Source organism: Felis catus, chromosome C1 (genome assembly GCF_018350175.1).
Source record: "Felis catus isolate Fca126 chromosome C1, F.catus_Fca126_mat1.0, whole genome shotgun sequence".
NCBI lineage: Eukaryota > Metazoa > Chordata > Mammalia > Carnivora > Felidae > Felis > Felis catus.
The window spans coordinates 22789591-22805830 of NC_058375.1; the positions used below are offsets into that span (position 1 = coordinate 22789591).

At 52.6% G+C, this 16240-nt stretch overlaps 1 long non-coding RNA gene across 3 annotated transcripts; it reads left to right on the forward strand.

Annotated features, from left to right (window-relative positions):
- Positions 1 to 233: 233 nt before the first annotated feature.
- On the forward strand, positions 234 to 9479 carry LOC109502195. 3 transcript variants are annotated; one of them, XR_006584108.1, is made up of 4 exons: positions 234 to 580; positions 7408 to 8247; positions 8658 to 8727; positions 9272 to 9479. It is a non-coding gene; the product is annotated as an uncharacterized LOC109502195 (long non-coding RNA). The 3 variants fall into 3 exon arrangements; XR_002160636.3 differs by lacking the exon at positions 7408 to 8247 and having other exon boundaries at positions 236 to 580; XR_006584107.1 differs by lacking the exon at positions 234 to 580 and having other exon boundaries at positions 948 to 8247.
- The last annotated feature ends 6761 nt before the right edge of the window (positions 9480 to 16240 follow it).

The following is a 16240-nucleotide window of genomic DNA, read 5'->3' on the forward strand; positions in this document are numbered from 1 at the left end:
TCACCCTAGGAGACCAGAGACCCCCTTGGCATCCGGGCTCCTGGCTGGATCTGCGGACGTGCAGAGGGTCTGGCTCAGCGCCCCCGGTGACTGCTTCTGAGCAGGTCCTTCCGAGCCTCTGTGAGGCCCCCGCCAGCGCCGGGTTCCTCTGGAGCACAGAGCGTCCCCTTCCTTCGCCCGCGGGGCGGGGCACGGTGCTGGGCCCGCAGCGGCAGCCTGGGGACACGTGGGGGAAGCCGGATGGAACTTGAAAAAGGAAACTGACCACGAGTTTCAGGGCTGCCTGAGACCTTGAAGGCGAAGTGTTTACAAATCAAAATCCTTCTCCGTAGGCCCCTGGAGAGCAGGGCATTTAAAAGGAGCCTTCCTCAAATCCTTTTGCACACTGCGGAATCCCTTTCGCCGGGGAATGGCCCTGGCGCCCCAGCTGGGACACGCACGAGCACCCACGTGGGCCCGCCTTCGTACGTCCGCACGCACACGCACGCACGTGTACGTAGTACGCACACAGACACCGCCAAGGTAATATAAGCTAGCTGGGAAAATAAAAACCGCTCGAACAGCGCAGCAACGTAAAATGGTAAGCTTTCCCCCGTTCCTCTCCACTTCCTCTCATCTAAGATACTCACTATTAACGTTTGGGGCGGGGAGGGGTGGGGGGAGGGGGATGTTACAATCCGCTTAGACTAGGGATGTCTCCCGGCTCAGCCTCAGAGAGGACTTGGATCGATTTCTAAAAATCACAACGAGTGGGGGGCGCCTGGGTGGCTCAGTCGGTTGGGCGTCCGACTTCAGCCCAGGTCACGATCTCGCAGTTGGCGAGTTCCAGCCCCGCGTCGGGCTCTGTGCCGACAGCTCAGAGCCTGGAGCCTGCTTCGGATTCTGTGTCTCCCTCTCTCTCTGCCCCTCCCCTGTTCATGCTCTGTCTCTCTCTGTCTCAAAAATAAATAAAACCATTTACAAAATAAATAAATAAAAACCACAACGAGTGGGAAATTTCAGGACACGCAGAGACGGGATCCTCCGTCCCCATTCCGTGGGAAGGACGGGGCCACGCTGGTCCCGTCCTCCTCCCGGAAGGCAGGGAGGCCAGCTTTCTGACTGGCCCTGAACCCCACATTGACTCAGGCTACAGAGCTCGTGCTTGCGGGGGGCCGGCCCTCCCTTCAGCAGAACCTCTGTCTGCAGGGTGATGGCCTTTCTGTGCGGCTGGGTTCTGATTCTTCTCCTGACGTCTTCAGGCCAGAACTTGTGGCCGTTGGTGACATCCAGTCACAGCAGCTTTCTTACCTCACTTAAGACACCATTCGAAGCTTTCTATTTTTTTTGGCGAAAACATTAAGAAGAGACAAACGTAGTTTCTAAGAGGGAGTAAATTCTAGAAAGGAACTTGCCACCCTCTGTCTTCTCTTTGCTCTGGGCAGCAGGGACGATGGCTTTTTTTCTTCTGGGGATGACTCTCAAGAGGGTGCAGAACTTTATACAAGAGCCATAGGTGGTGTCCATGGCTGGGTCATCCCAGACTGAGGAGTGTCTGGGGAGGAGGACCCTGGGCAGAGAACCAGCAAATGCAAGGGGCCTGGGGCAGGAGAAGGCTTGGCAAGTTCAAGGGAAAACAAGCAGGCCAGTGTGGCCGGAGTGGAGGGAGCAGAGAGGACAAGAGCAGGAGTGAGGCCAGTGAGGAGGCTGGGGTCAGGGGTTCCGTAGATGTAGGGCCAGGCCGTTCATCGTAAGGACTCCACGTTTTTCTTTAATGAGGGCGTTGAAAGCTTCTGGGCAGAGGAGAGACAAACCTGACGGGATGACATGTGATCTCTGTGCTGTTCTTGGAGGTACAGACTCTTGGAGAAAATGGGAGGAAGTAGGGAGAGCAGCCAAGGGGCTACTGAGATAATCCAGGATATGACAGGGATGGGGGCCCGGGGTGGGGGAGGGGGGACATGGAGGTAATGAGAAGTGGTCATGTTCAAGATTTCTTTTGAAAGAGAGCCACCAGGGCTGCCGACAGATGTGACACAGGGTGGGAGCGGACGAGGGGGGTCCAGCCTGACCCCGGGTTTCTGGCCCCAGCACTGGGAGGATGGCATTGCCCACACTGAAATGAGGGAAAGACAGGGCTGGGGAACGGGCTGTCATTTGGGACCTGTGAGTTGTGAGATTCTGTTGGACGCCCACGGGAGGTGCTGAGTGGCGGTGCACGTTCAGGGACAGGCTGGGCTCGGGTGTGAATCTGGGGACCATCGGTGTACAAACAGCATGTAGAGGTAGATGAGTCTGATGAGGTCCCCAAACGAGGGAGAGGGAATTAGGAGAAGAGGACAAAGGACGGAGTCCAGGGACAGCACCAGGTCTATGGGTCAAGGGGCCAAGAAGGAACCAGCAAAGAAGACTGGATAGGAACAGCCAGGGAGGGAGGAGGAAAGTCAGGACAGGGTTCCAGAGAGAAGTGAGTGACTATGTCAAACGCTCATAGGTCAAGTGTCTTTGGGAGCGGACCCTTAGCCCAATACGCAGGTCCCTGGTGACCTGGACAGGGGCAGCTATAGTGGATGTGGGGGAGGCAAGTCTGGGTTCAGAGAGAGACATTACAGATGGCAGGTACGCTGACTCTTTTGAGGTGCTTGACCGTAAAAACGAGCAAAAGTAGCAGGAGAGGGTTAGTTTTGTTTTGGAGTTGTTGTTTGGCGATTGGAGAAATAACCCCGTGTTGTACGCTGATGGGAACGCTCCCTTAGAGAGAGAAAATTCAGGCTGCAGGGGCAAGGAAGGGATACTGGGGGGGGGCACCCTTGAGCAGCTGAGAGGGAAAGTACTTTTGTGCCCAATGGCCTCAGAGAGTTCCCCTTGTCACAGGGTCTCAGATCCGGGAAGGATTTCCCCCTGGGCCCTCCTGGAAGAATGCTCCTCCCTCAAGATGGTTATCTGTGCGCATACAATTTTTATGCAAAGTAGCAGCATGCTATTCATATTTTTCATCAAATTGGTTTTTTTTAATTCAAAAATATATGAGGGCTAGCCTCCTGAGCCAGTGCCCCCCTGGGACCACACTCATTTCGCATTGATTAATCAATGCACAGATTGATTGACTATTATGTCATCTCAGATTGTTGCTATTAGATTTTTACAAATGATGTGGACGTCCTTGCAGACATAAACACACACTCCTGGGTATTTCAGAATGATCGACTCCTGGGAGTTAAGTGGCTGGGACAAAGGGTACGTGCGTTCTGAATTCTGATAGACGCCTGCTCAAACATCATCCACGAAGGTTACCCCTGGGAGCGTCCCACCGGCAGGACGTGAGAGAAGGGGTGTCACACGGGCCGGGGAGGTGGTTCGGGTGTGGACTTTCCATGGCAGTGGTTCAGCCTGAACGTGGTGCCGGAACCGTAAGGGGTGAACCACCACAGCTCGGGTCACCTTTGGGCTGCGGGGACGCACCCACCAGGCTGCTCTGGGGCTGGAGGGACAGAGAACTAGTTGGAGGGGAGAGAGCAGGGAGCAGGGGCAGCAACACAGAGCTGGGGAGCGGTGGGTGCAGGGAGTCAGGGCTCTGGCTGGCCCTGCGAACCTCTCCTGCAAGCCCCCCTGGCAAGGGGTTGGCCTCCCCCTGTGCAATCACAACAACCGAGCCCTGCAGGTGCAAGGAGGTAAGGAACGGGAAGATGAGGCCGTCAGCGCTGGGGCAGCGACAGCGGGCTGCCCGCTGACAGTCACCTCCCTCCTCTTCCCTACTGACAAATCCCCCTCTTGTTCGTGGACAGCAATTTCCCAGCTTAAAAACCTTACACTCCCCCCCACCCCCACCCCACCAACCAGTCAGTCCTGTGACACAGCTCAGGGCCACCAGACACGGCAGAGGTTGTCACATGGCATCAGCCGGGCTCGCCGTGGCCCCCCCACTGCCCGTCCTGAAAGGGACCCCTCGGCCCAGGTGGAGCGGCCGTGCTGCGACCTCAGGGGCCATCCGCACACGCCGAGGACTGTGAGGGGAAACCGAGGAGGAGGCCGGGCCCCGGGGCATCTTGGAGCTGCTGGGCCTTCCCCGGGGCCCCCGCCTCCTCAGGAAGAAAACCTGATTTGTTTACTCCTGTCGCTCAGGCCCCTCTTACTCTGCGGATTGCCACCCTAACTGTGCCAGTGGCCGTGTGCGGTGACAGGACACCAGACTGGCCTCCAGGAGAGCCGACCCCCCTCCTCTCCACCGCCCTCCAGCTGCGAGGGGCCCAGGGACCCAGCCTTCCCCCGTCGGTTCCCAGGGCAGCGCTCCCAGGACGCCAGCTGGGCGGGAACAAGGGAGGCCAAGGTCCCAGAAACTCTTCAAAGGCTTCGGTCCTGGAAGGAGGAGGCGGGGCTGGTCCCAGCTCGGACTGGTCAGCAGCTGACCTTGGACGACCCGCAGCTGCCCTCTGGCCCCCCACCATCTCCTGTTTGAGTAGAGAGTAGACGGATACACCTTGCGAAAGGGCACGCTGTTCAGGGGAGAGGGGCTGTCAGTGTGGAAGTATGACTTCGGGATGGCTGACGGTCCCCCCCCCCCCCGGGGCCATGAGGACCACGGCTCAGGGCTGGTGCATGCAGCAGGCAGGGGTGTGGTGGGAGAGCACTACCCTGGGAGCCGGGAGCCCTTCTGCTGCATCGCTCTGCCGGCCTTGGAATGCTCCTCCTCTCCTGGGCCTCGGTTTCCTCCCCCGTCACACACAGGGTTTGGGCTGGATGACCACGACTGACCTCGTCATCTCTCGTACTCTGGGAGTTAACTTCGGTGCTTGTGCAGACCAGCAGGGAGGCAGGGCCCAGGCGACAGAGGCTGGGGTCGGCTCTGTAGTCATGAGTGTGAAGTGTGGAGAACCCCAGGAACCTCAGAGAGAGGTCTCCGCAGGGCCCAGGTGGACGCACCTACTGAGATGTCATCTGGACGATGACTGCATGAATTCTGGACCATGCAGGCTGGTCTTGCTGGGTTGAGTGAGTGAGGCTTATCTTGGGAAGAGTTCTCTGTGATTTAGAAGTGGCTCTGAGTAGGTGGATGCCTGCTGGGACAAGTTCTGTCTAGGATGACCTGGGTCTCCCACTAATGCGCTGTGTGATCTTGATTTAAAGTCTATTTCGATTTCAAGTCTGACATTATAGCCACCCCTGGAGTCTTTGGATTTACTGTTGGCATGGAATATCTTTTTCCATCTTTTCACTCCTGATCGATTTGTGTCTTTGGATCAAAAGTGAGTCTCTTAAGGACTACATAGAGTTGCATCATGTGTCCATATTGCCCATCTCTGTCTTTTGAGTGGAGAATTTAATCCATTTACATGTAATTAGTGGTAAGAAGGGACTTTCATTCGTCATTTTGTTATTTATATTTTATATGCCTAGAAGCCTCATTGCTCCTCAGCTCCTGAGTTGCTGTATTCTGTTTTGTTGATAATTGTTACAGTGAAACATTTTGATTCTTCTCATTTCCTTTTTTGTACATGCTGTAGCTGTTTTGTTTGCGGTTGCCATGGGGACTGCAGCCAGCATCCTAAAGCTGTAACACTCTCATTGGAATGTATGCCAGCTTAGCTTCAATAACATGCAAAAACCCTGCACCTTGCAGCTCTGTCCCCACCCCCGTTCACTTACTGATGTCACAAAAGCACATCTTTATTCACCGTGTGTCCAAACACACAGCCTAATAATTTTTGAATGCATGAGTCTCTTAAATTGCGTAGAAACAAAAGGTGGGGTTATAAACTGAAGTTACAGTGCTCCCATAGTACATGTGTTGCTTCCCTTGATGGTGTCCCGTGGGTCCGCTGGGCCGCGTTCACCTGTTTAAAACTCTTTTTCCTTCTGTTGTTTACCGCCATTAATTCCCAAGGTCCTATCTTCAAACTCACCGACTCTTCTACTTACTCAAGTTCGCTTCAGAATCCCTCCAGTGATGTTTCCATTTCAGGGACATTATACTTTTCAGCTCTAGACTTTCTTCTTTGTATACTTTTATGTTTTCTAATTCTTTATTGGTATTTCCATCTCATTCGCGCATCACTGTCTTGAGTTTGTTCACACCTGATTTTAGGGCTTTGCCCAACTTTGAGATAGTTGTTTCAAGGTCACTTTCTGGTAAATCTGCCATCTGGTCTTTCTCGAGAACAGCTTTTGTTTATTTCTTTTCTCCTATGAGTGGGCCATACTTCTGTGTTTCTGTTATTGTTGTTGTTGAAAATTAGACATTTGAATCTTATAGCATGGTAACTCTAGAAAATAGATTCTTCCCCCTTTCGCCAGGGTTCACTGGGGTTTTTCTTTTGTTTGTTGGATTTTTGTAGACTGTCTCTGTACCAGGGATCAGCCTGAAGTATAAACTTACGGTCTTCTCAGGCTTGCCAGAACTTGTGCCCTCCCATGGGCGTGTACCATAACTTTCTGAATTCCTCTGTATATTCGTTGCTTCAGAATGTCTTCATACTTTTTTTTTAATGTTTATTTATTTTTGAGAGAGAGAGAGAGAAACAGAGCACAAGTAGGGGAGAGGCAGAGAGAGAGAAAGACGCAGATTCCTCAGCAAGCTCCAGGCTCCGAGCTGTCAGCACAGAGCCCGATGCGGGGCTCGAACCCACAAACCGTGAGATCATGACCTGAGCCGAAGTCGAACGCTTAACCAACTGAGCCACCCAGGCACCCCCACGATATCCTCATTGTTAAATGTCTAGTTCCAGAAAGAGGAAAAAGAGAAAAACTAAGGGGGAAAAATGCCCCAGCCCTGTAAGTCCCCTGAGTTGCTTCAACATGAAGAGGGGAGTCTGGCCACACTCGTGGGGGGAGTCCCAACAGTGGCCGCTCACCTCTGTGTCTGTGCCCCCACAGCCACAAGCACATATCAGCCACCAGGGCATAGATCCAGATATTTGGAGGCCGGTCCTGTTTCCACCCTGGTTCCTGCAAGCTGTGTGCGAGCTGCCCCAGGGGCCAGGGACTGGGGAGTGGGTAGCCAAGAGCTGAAGTGAAGTAAAATTAACTCCACTTTAGCGGCCCAGACTCGCTCTAGGGGAAGTTGGGAGCCTTCTAGAGGACAGCAGTCTTCCGAAACCGTTACATCAGACAGATTCTGCCAGCACGGTTTTTGTCCAGGTGGAGAGAGGGATTCCTGGGGCTTCCTACTCCATCATCTTCTCCTGGGCTGTGTGACCTTGACACAGTCACTCAAGCTCTCTGGGTCTTGCCTGTGAAGGTTAAGGGGATTGGACCAAGGATTGTGAAGATCCTTTTGACTCTAGAAGTCTGGGATTCTCTACCTCGGGCAACCAGTACTATTGGGGAAATGAGATGCGATTAGCCATAACGCGTAACTATTTGCATTTTCCCCCTTTATGTGGTTTCTGTTAATACCCTTTCTTTGATTTCCCTCCACCTTTAACTTATTAGGGGGCACCTCTCGGCTTTTGTGGCTTCATTCCCATTCATTTTCCTGCTCATAAAGCCGGACCCTCCCCACTCTCAGCCCCAGGCTTGTGGGGAGGGATTGACCTCACTCTTGGGATGGACCCGGATCAGCCTAAGCCAGTCAACGCAATCCAAACCTCCGTGCAATCTGATGGTGCAGGGGCGGAGGCTGCAGTCTCTTAGTTCAATGGCCCAGGACTTTGGGTCAACCTGAAGAGAGATAATTTTTCTCCTCTTTACTGGACTCCCGTCTGGAAGGAAGACATCTGGTCACCAGGACAGGGGTCTGCGAGTGGTCTTGCCTGGGAGAGAGGTGCTAAACGATGAAGAAAGAAACAGGTCCTGGTAGAATCACTCGAGCCCCTGAATCAAACTCCTTCTGTGTCTGAGCTTTCCTGTTCATAGAACCCAGTAAGTCCCTTCCGGGCTCCAGCCAGGTTGCACTGAAGGTCCCGTCACAGGAAACGCAAGAGCCTGATGGCTGCCTCCCCTCCAGCACCCAAGTCTCCAAGCTGAGACCAGCACAAAACTTTTGCTGCCTCAGCTTCTTCCCCACCCCCGGGGGTGTGAGTTAAATTCCTCTCCTGCTGCCCCTTTTTCTCCATTTTCTCGCCTCCCACCGAGGCAGCTGCAGAAACCACCCCGTAATGGCATCTCCAAGGGCGAGGGCACATTATCCCCAGACTCTAATGAAGTGAGCAGCCCCGTCACGGCCAGGCCGGCCTCACGCAGTGACCACGAGGCTGCCGCGTCAGCACTGGGGGTTCCTGGCACGGACTCGCCTTCCTCCGGCAGAGGCGGATTTGAGCGGAGAGGCCGCGGGTCAGATTTAAAGCTGGGGGTGGGGCTGGGGGTGGGGGGGGGAGAGGGCAGCCACACGGAGCCCCGGAGAGCCAAGGCTCAATCTGGCGGCCGTCTCAGAAACGACCTTGCTCTGCAGATGTGCAGGCTAAGCCCAGAGAGGCCGAGTGACTTCCCCCCGCTTTGCACAGGGTCTGGAGACTGAGTTGGGTCCAGAACCCAGACAGCCCCCTTCCGAGTCCAGTTCTCCCTCTACCCCGCCAACGTGACCCCCAGGATGAGACCTGTCGCCTCCCGGGGGCCCCCAGGACTGTCTCCTTCCCTTCGGGATTCCCGGGCGCCAACGGTGAACCCTCGCTGTGTCCCTGAGTCTGCATTACACTGGGCACCCCCGGTGACGCGCCAGGTTTTCTCCGGTCTCCCGTCCGCAGGTCCCGCAGCCGCGGATGCAGAGTGGAAACGGACACGGTTGCCACCACCGGTTCCCACGCCTGAGCTGAGGTCTGAGCCCGGGCCCTGCTTCTTGGCCCAGACCTTGTGGGTGCCCTTCTTTGCCCTGAGTCAGGATCTCCCCCCTCCCGGCCCCCACGGCGGGACATCCCTGCTCTGTCCTGATGCCGGAAGGCCCGGACGACCCTTCTGGCCTCCGGCATCTGCCCCCAGTCTCTCTAAATGCCTTGTCTCCCAGCCCCTGTGGCTGGGCCTTTCCCCCGACCCTGAGGGAGAGCCTCGTCCAGATCCTGCGGCTACGTGCCCGGTGCCCCCTCCGTGTGCACCCATACTCCTGCGGCCAGGTGGTGCCCAGAGCCTCCTCTGACAGTGGGCGACGGGACCGTGAGGGCTGGAAGCCAGAGCCCCACATCACCCCCCACCCAGCTCAGCGCCTCATCTGTGCCCCCCACCCAAGTCACCGGCCACTTCCTTCCCTGAGCACCTACTGTGCGCGGGCCCCGTTGGCAGCTTCCCCTCCCCTGCCAGCCAGGGTGGGTGCCCTCACCTCTCAGGGAAGTCCCCTTTCCTGTTTCCTGCCCTCCCCTGCCTGCAGGAAGGGGGCGGATGGAAGGAATCGAAGGGCTCCGAAGAAAAACCCCCGGGGCCATCAGTGTGGAAGGACGGTGGAGTTTAGAGTCCAGCAGGGTGAGATGTGAACCCGGATTTTGTGACCCAGCAGCTCTGCAACCGTGGGCAAGTCGCTTTGCTTCTGGGGGCATTAGTTCCCTCGGGTTTGGAAAACAAAGACCGTGATTCATGTGTGTTTAGAAATGTGAATTACATTTCCTGCCCATCTCTCCTTGGTCAGCCTTTCCCCACCCCCCCCACCAAGACCCCTACAGCTAATTAATAGGATTGGAGTGGACACCTCGTCCAGGCTGGGCAAATCCGATTCCCTCCCTGAGAACTTCAGTTTGGGATGAGGACACAAAGTCAATCAGCTGTAAATCCATCCCGGCATATCGGGCCGCCCCGGGAGAGGCTGTGTTGGTGCTACATGTAATGGTGGGTCACAAGTGAGCAGAGAAGCCAGTTAGCAGAGAGAAGAAGGAAAGTGACCAAAGGAATACTGACCCTCCTTATCCTCAGCCTTTCTACTGGAGCTTCTCGCATGCATCTGGTCAACAGTTACGATTCTGTTCAATTGCCCGCGGCAGAAAACTCAGTCCAAACTACGTGAAGCAAAAAAAGAATTCCCTGCTCGTAGGAGAACTTTCGGGGTTCAGATCGGTTTCAACCACAACTTAAGGGGCCCCCAGTAATGTCACCCTGGCCTGGTTTTTCTCCGTTTCTCTCCGGCTCAGGCTACACATGACACGTTGGCAACAGCTCTGGGCTACAAACGTCCAGGTTCAAGTTCATGGGCAAAGGATTGTGAGAGTTCTTTCTCGGAAGCTTCAGTGAAGGTCTCATGGCATCTCAGTGGCTCTTGGTTGGGTCCCATCCCTGTGCCAGTCACTGGGGCCAGAGGAATGTGCCATACGGATTGCTCTGAGCCTAGGTCACAGGGCCTATCTCTGAGCTGAAATAGGCCGGTTGAGGACATACGCGTGCGACAAAGAAGGTGCTCGATGCTGATTTCTCTTCCTCCTGTCTGTAAGCTGGTAGACTTTTCAAACAGTTCACTTAGGCTGAGATCTCACGTCTTCCTCCCAAGCCGCCCTGCAGCCTGCCCTTTGGAGACCTGCAGGCCGGTCTCCTCGCTGCCTTTTGCACGCTTGCACATGACAGACCCTGCTCTGGAACATTCTTCCTGCTCCATTTTCTTCTCCAAGCTTGAAATCAAGGGTGGACTCAGGGTTCACCTCTTCCCTGACAACTTCCCGGGTCCTTCTGGCAAATACTTATGGGAGAGACTCATACTTACGTTACAGAAAGATTTTATAGAAAACACTTTGCCTGAAATCCTGGTAACCAGGAGGCGGTGGCTGTCAATGGGCTTAAGGCTGGTACCCAGAGGTAAGAGGATGGCAGGAACAGGGGACATGGTGGCACATGAGCAAGGTGGCCCTTGCCTGGAGCTTTCAGATCCAACCTGGGTCTTGTCCCCTTGGATGGCCCGTCTCCAGCCCCTCTGCCTCAATCAGGCTGTTGGTGTCTCCAGCGTTCGGGCCTCAGTTTCCTCCTGGGCTACACCGGGGAACAATCAGTCCTCCAGCCCAAGCACCATTGCCCTACTCTGGATCTCTGGATCTCTGGATAGAATTGTCCCCTGGCCCTGGCTTTGGGACCCCACCCCAGAAGCCAGCCCCAGCACCGAGCCCAGCCTAGGCTGTCCCAGCCCACCCTTGGGGAAGAGATCAGGAAACAGGGACAGGGAGGACCTTATTTCACCTAAACGCTCTTGTGAGAGCAGCACTGGGTGGGCAGTGGGGGTCATTGCTGCTTGTGTCACAGCATCAGGTGTGCAAACCCGGGACAGGACACTTTACTCTGCATCTCACTCTGTACTTCCTAGATGAGAGGCTCAAATCAATTCACCCAACCTCTCCGAATCCTAGTTCCCTTACCTACAAGCAATAAATCTTTACTTCCCTTGGCACTCAGTTGTCCCCTCCATAAACCGGAAAACTTATTTATATGTTCATTTGCTTCTGAGCTTGGCAAGAGCAGGGACCGTGTCGCTCCGGTGCTCAGCTCGTAGTTAGACCTCAGTACGTGTTCGTGAAATAAGTGTGTGGGCACACTGTCGCTGTCAGCCTCCGCCTCCTGGGTCAGAGCCGCACCTGCATGAGACCCCAGGGCAGGTGCACCAAGTTCCAGAAGGCCTGGAGTCCCAGTCTGCCCTGTCGGTCCCTCCACCCCTGTGGTCATTCTGCGGCCCCCTCGCCAGCCTTGTCCTCTGAAAACCCTCAGAGTCGCACCTACTTTCCCTGAAGTGAGATTGAGTTTAGGTGGGATCGTGGATCCAGTCTTCAGTGGGGCTCTGTCTTCTCCCTCTGGTCCAGGCTCAGGCCTCTGTGCCAACTCTGCCCGGGGCAGGAGACCTTTGAACATCTCCTGTGCTGCCAGTGGCTGGTTCTGGAAGTTACTGTTCAGCCCATGGTCTGTGGAGAGCCCCGGGGCCCCGGTCACTGGTTAAAGCCATCCGAACCCATTTCCCACTATACAACCTGGTGGTTCAGTCTGGCACAGCCACCTTTCCAGAACCCCTGCCTGCTCCCCCAGAGCCCCTGTCTGCCTGTCTCTGGCCATCCATCCCTTCCCCGGGGGAAAGTCTCCCCTCCTGTTTTGCCCAGTGTCTCCGGAGCTCATTCCCCAGCTTGGAGGGGCCCATGAAAGAAGAGGCAGAGGTAGGTTGGGGCAGGAAGGTTGAAGGAAGAGTGGGAGCGCTCCCCGTTTCTCCAAAGCAAAGCTGTCACCCCCCGGAGAGGGCAGAATGACTCAGACACCGTCTTTCCCTATGGGGCAGAGCTGGGGTGGTGACAGACGCAGGAACATGCTGGGGAGAAAATGACCCCAGAGACGGTGAGTTCCTCAGCACCCGGGTCCTTCTCCCGCCCTCCTGGTCTCGAGACACAACAGATCTTTATTTCCCTGTAGTTCACACTTCAAGTGGGTGGTTATCTTCTCTTACTAAAAGTGTAATTCGTTTGGGGCACCTGGATGGCTCAGTTAAGCGTTAAGCTCTTGATTTTGGCTCGGTTTGTGATCCTAGGGTCGTGGGAATGAGCCCCAAGTCGGGCTCTGGGCTGACAGCAGGGACCCTGCTTGGGATTCTGTCTCTCCCTCTCTCTCTGTCCCTCCCCTGCTCCCTCACTTGTGCTCTCTCTCTGTCTCTCAAAATAAAGAAACTTAAAAATAAGAGTGTAATTCATTTAAGGTTCTTTGATGATTATTTTATTTCTCCCAAGTATATTCCAGTTGAGAAGATCAATGCCAGAAAATTAGATCCATTAACAAGTACTAAGCAGCCAGTCTTGAGAGGAGGGCATTTAGAGCAAGAGTAACAGAAGAAGCAAACTCAGACCTGAGCTGCTCTGCAGGGAGCCCTGGCGCAGAGATCACACCCATGCATTAAGAGCCTTCGGTACTGAAATTCAAGTTCCTTTTGGAGACCAGAGTTGACGACTGAGCTCATCAGCCAACAATGAGCCCCGTGTGGCAGACAGAGGGGACTCTGATCTCACCCCTGAAGGCGTATCTTCTCCCAAGGCCATGAACCTGTTGGTGGACAGCCTCCTTGTTCCCCAGCCCCTTCGAGGAGCACATCAGCCTTTGCCCACGTTCCCCGGGCAGTCGGAGGGAAAAAACCAAAATGCCACTCCACCGTGGACCAGGAGGCAGGCCAGGAGATTCATCTGTTAGAGACCTTGCTGGGTGCAGACAGGGGCCCTGGGAGGGAGGAGAGAGAGGGAGGGAGGAGAGAGAGATTTCCTGCGTCCCCACCACCATCAGAGGCTAGGAGAAGGCAATGAATTTCCAGTGATTTTCCAAAGGGTGAGCGGTGGCCTCCATGAGGACTGAAAGGTGAACCGTTCCCGAAGCTCAAATAAAGTCCCCAGGACTCCCCGCCCCCCCACCCACCCACCCTGTGATTAATTCAGTCTGGTAAAGTGGTATTTGCACTGGAAATTTAATCATCATTTCTGATGATAATGAAATTGAGAAATAAATGGAAAGTGTCAAGAACGGTGTTAGGCGGGGGGGGGGGGGGGGATAACCAAGTGAGGTGGGGGCCAGCTGCCTGGCTCCACGGTGAGTGGTTTTAGAGGCCTAAGAAACTAGGAAACCTCCCGGTTCATTATTGCGGATCAAGAACCAGGGATGGTTGGGGTGCGGGTAGGGGTGTTGGGGGACAGGACAGAGGGCGTGGGCAGGGTGCCGGAGCAGCTCAGACCAGCTCACAGGGAATGGGTGGTTAAATTTTGGGAGACTTTGTCAGCCAGATGTTCCACACAGCCACAATTAAAAATTAAATGATATAATCTTATAATTACATAAATCACATTAACAACAAAGGCAATCAACATTCAAGCTCATCAAATTCTAATTACTTGACCATATTTTACTATTATGTATGTGTTTGAGATTATTTACTCATATGGTATCTGAACGGTGGAAATACTCCATAACACCGTGCGTCTGTGTGTCTTCCAAATTTTGCACTTGACGCCGTGGCATTGGTAGTTTGGAAATGACTGTGGGGGGGGAGCATTTGCTCCACCGAGATTGGTAAGGAGCACAAATTGGGATCAACCCAGAAAGCAGAAATCACAAAAGTAATTTGAAAAGGGAAAATTTAATATAAAGAATTATTAGCTAGTAAAAGAGGACTACAAAAGGAATAAAATGGAATGTTAAAGAATACAGGAATATAAAAAGTGGGGAGTCGCTTCTGCTGGCTCTAGGGCCAAGGAATAGTGCTCAATGAGCAAGGCAAGAGGGCCACTCCGTTCAAGGCCAAGATTGACGTTGGCCTTGACGTTGGCCAAGATTGACTGCGGCCCAAGGAAACAGTCCACAGTCAAGGGGCCAAGGCCAGTAGATAGGAAGCTACCCTGGGTGATAATGTAGCTCTTGGGAAAGCGAGGGTCAGTGGCTGTTCTTATGCCACCGGCAGTCATGCCACAGGAGCAAGAGGAAAAGAAAACCAGAACCTGGAAGGGAAATCCCATCTTTTTTTGTAATTGGAGTAAAATACCCATATCATAAATTTTACCGTCTTCACCGTTTTTAAGTGTATGGTGCTGTGCTACTAAATACAGTCTTTCAATTTTTTTATAACATTTATTTAGTTTTGAGAGAGACAGAGACAGAATGCGAGTGGGTTAGGGGTAGAGAGAGAGGGAGACACAGAATCCCAAGCAGGCTCCAGGCTCCGAGCTGTCAGCCCAGAGCCTGACGAGGGGCTCGGACTCACGAGCCGTGAGACCATGACCTGAGCCGAAGTCGGTCGCTCAACCGACTGAGCCACCCAGGCGCCCCTTAAATACAGTCATAATGCTGTACAGCCATCACCACCATCCATCTCCAGAGCTCTTTTCACCTTGCAAAATTGATGCCCTGAAATACTAACTCCCCATCGCCCTCTCTTCCCAGCCCATGACAACCATCATTCTACTTTCTGGCTCTATGATTTTGGCTACTCTGAATACCACACATTAGTGCAATCATACAGTCTCTGTCCTTCTGTAGCAGGCTTATCTCCGTTGGCATAATGTCCTCAAAGCTCATCCATGTTGTGGTGTAGTTCTAATTTCCTTCCTTTTTAAGGCTGAAGAATGTTCCATCGTACATATAGAACAGATTTTGCGTGTCCTTTCATCTGTTGATGGACAGTGGACTGCTTCCATGTTTTTGCTACCGTAAGTGCTCTGAACATAAGCGTACCAATATCTCTTTAAGACCCTGATTGTTTTTCTTTTGGATACGCACCCCAAAGCGGAATTGTTGGATCATATGGTAATTCTATTCTGGTTTCAAGGAACCATCCTATTGCTTTCCTGTTGTAGCAGCTATACTAACTTAGGTTCCCACAGACGTTGCACGGTCTTCCCATTTCTCCACGTCCTCACCAACACTTGTTATTTTCTGGGTGTTTTGTTTTCTTTTGTTTTGTTTTTGGAGAGGAACCATCCTACTGGGTGGGAGGTGGTATCTTATTGTGGTTCTGAATTGCATTTCACTAATGATCTATGACACTAGCATTTTTTCCTGTGCTTCTTGGCCATATTTATCTTTTCTCTTCCTAAATAGAAATGTCTATGTAAGCTCTTTGTGCATCTCTTAATTGGATTGTTTGTTTGTTTGTTTTGTTGTTGTTGGGTTTTAAAAATTCTCTCTATATTCTGGATATTAGTTCCGTATAAAATATATAATTTGCAAACATTTTCCCATTTTGTAGGTCATCTTTTAACTCTGTTGATATTATCATTTGATGCACAATTTAAACAATTTTTTTCTATTATCCTACTTGTCTGTTTTTTCTTTTGTTGCCTGTGCCTTTGGTGTCATATCCAAATGGTCATTGTCACATCCAGTGTCATGAAGATATGCTCCATGCTTTCTTCTAAGAGCATTTTAGTTTTAGGTCTTACATTTAGATCTTTGATGCATTTTGAGTTGATTTCAGTGTATGGTGTGAGGTAAGGGCTCACCCTCATTCTTTTGCATGTGAATATCTAGTTTTCCCGGCAACATTTGTTGAAAAGACTGCCCTTTCCTTATTGAATGGTTTTGACACCCTTGTCAAAAATTATTTGGCCATATATGTGGGGGTTTGTGTCTGGGCTTTCCATTCTATTTTTTTGTTCTATATGTCTGTCTTTATGCCAGTATCACACTGTCTTGATTACCGTAGCTTTGTAGTAAGTTTTAAAATCAGGAATAATGAGTCCTCTAGCTTTGTTCTTCTTTTTCAAGATTGTTTTGGCTAATCAGGGTCCCTTGAGATTCCGCACAACTTTTAGAATGCTGCAAAAAATAAAGTCACTGAGATTTTGATAGGGATTTCATTGAATCTATAGATCACTTTGAGCAGTATTGACATCTTAACAATATTAAGTATTCGGTTTTTTTT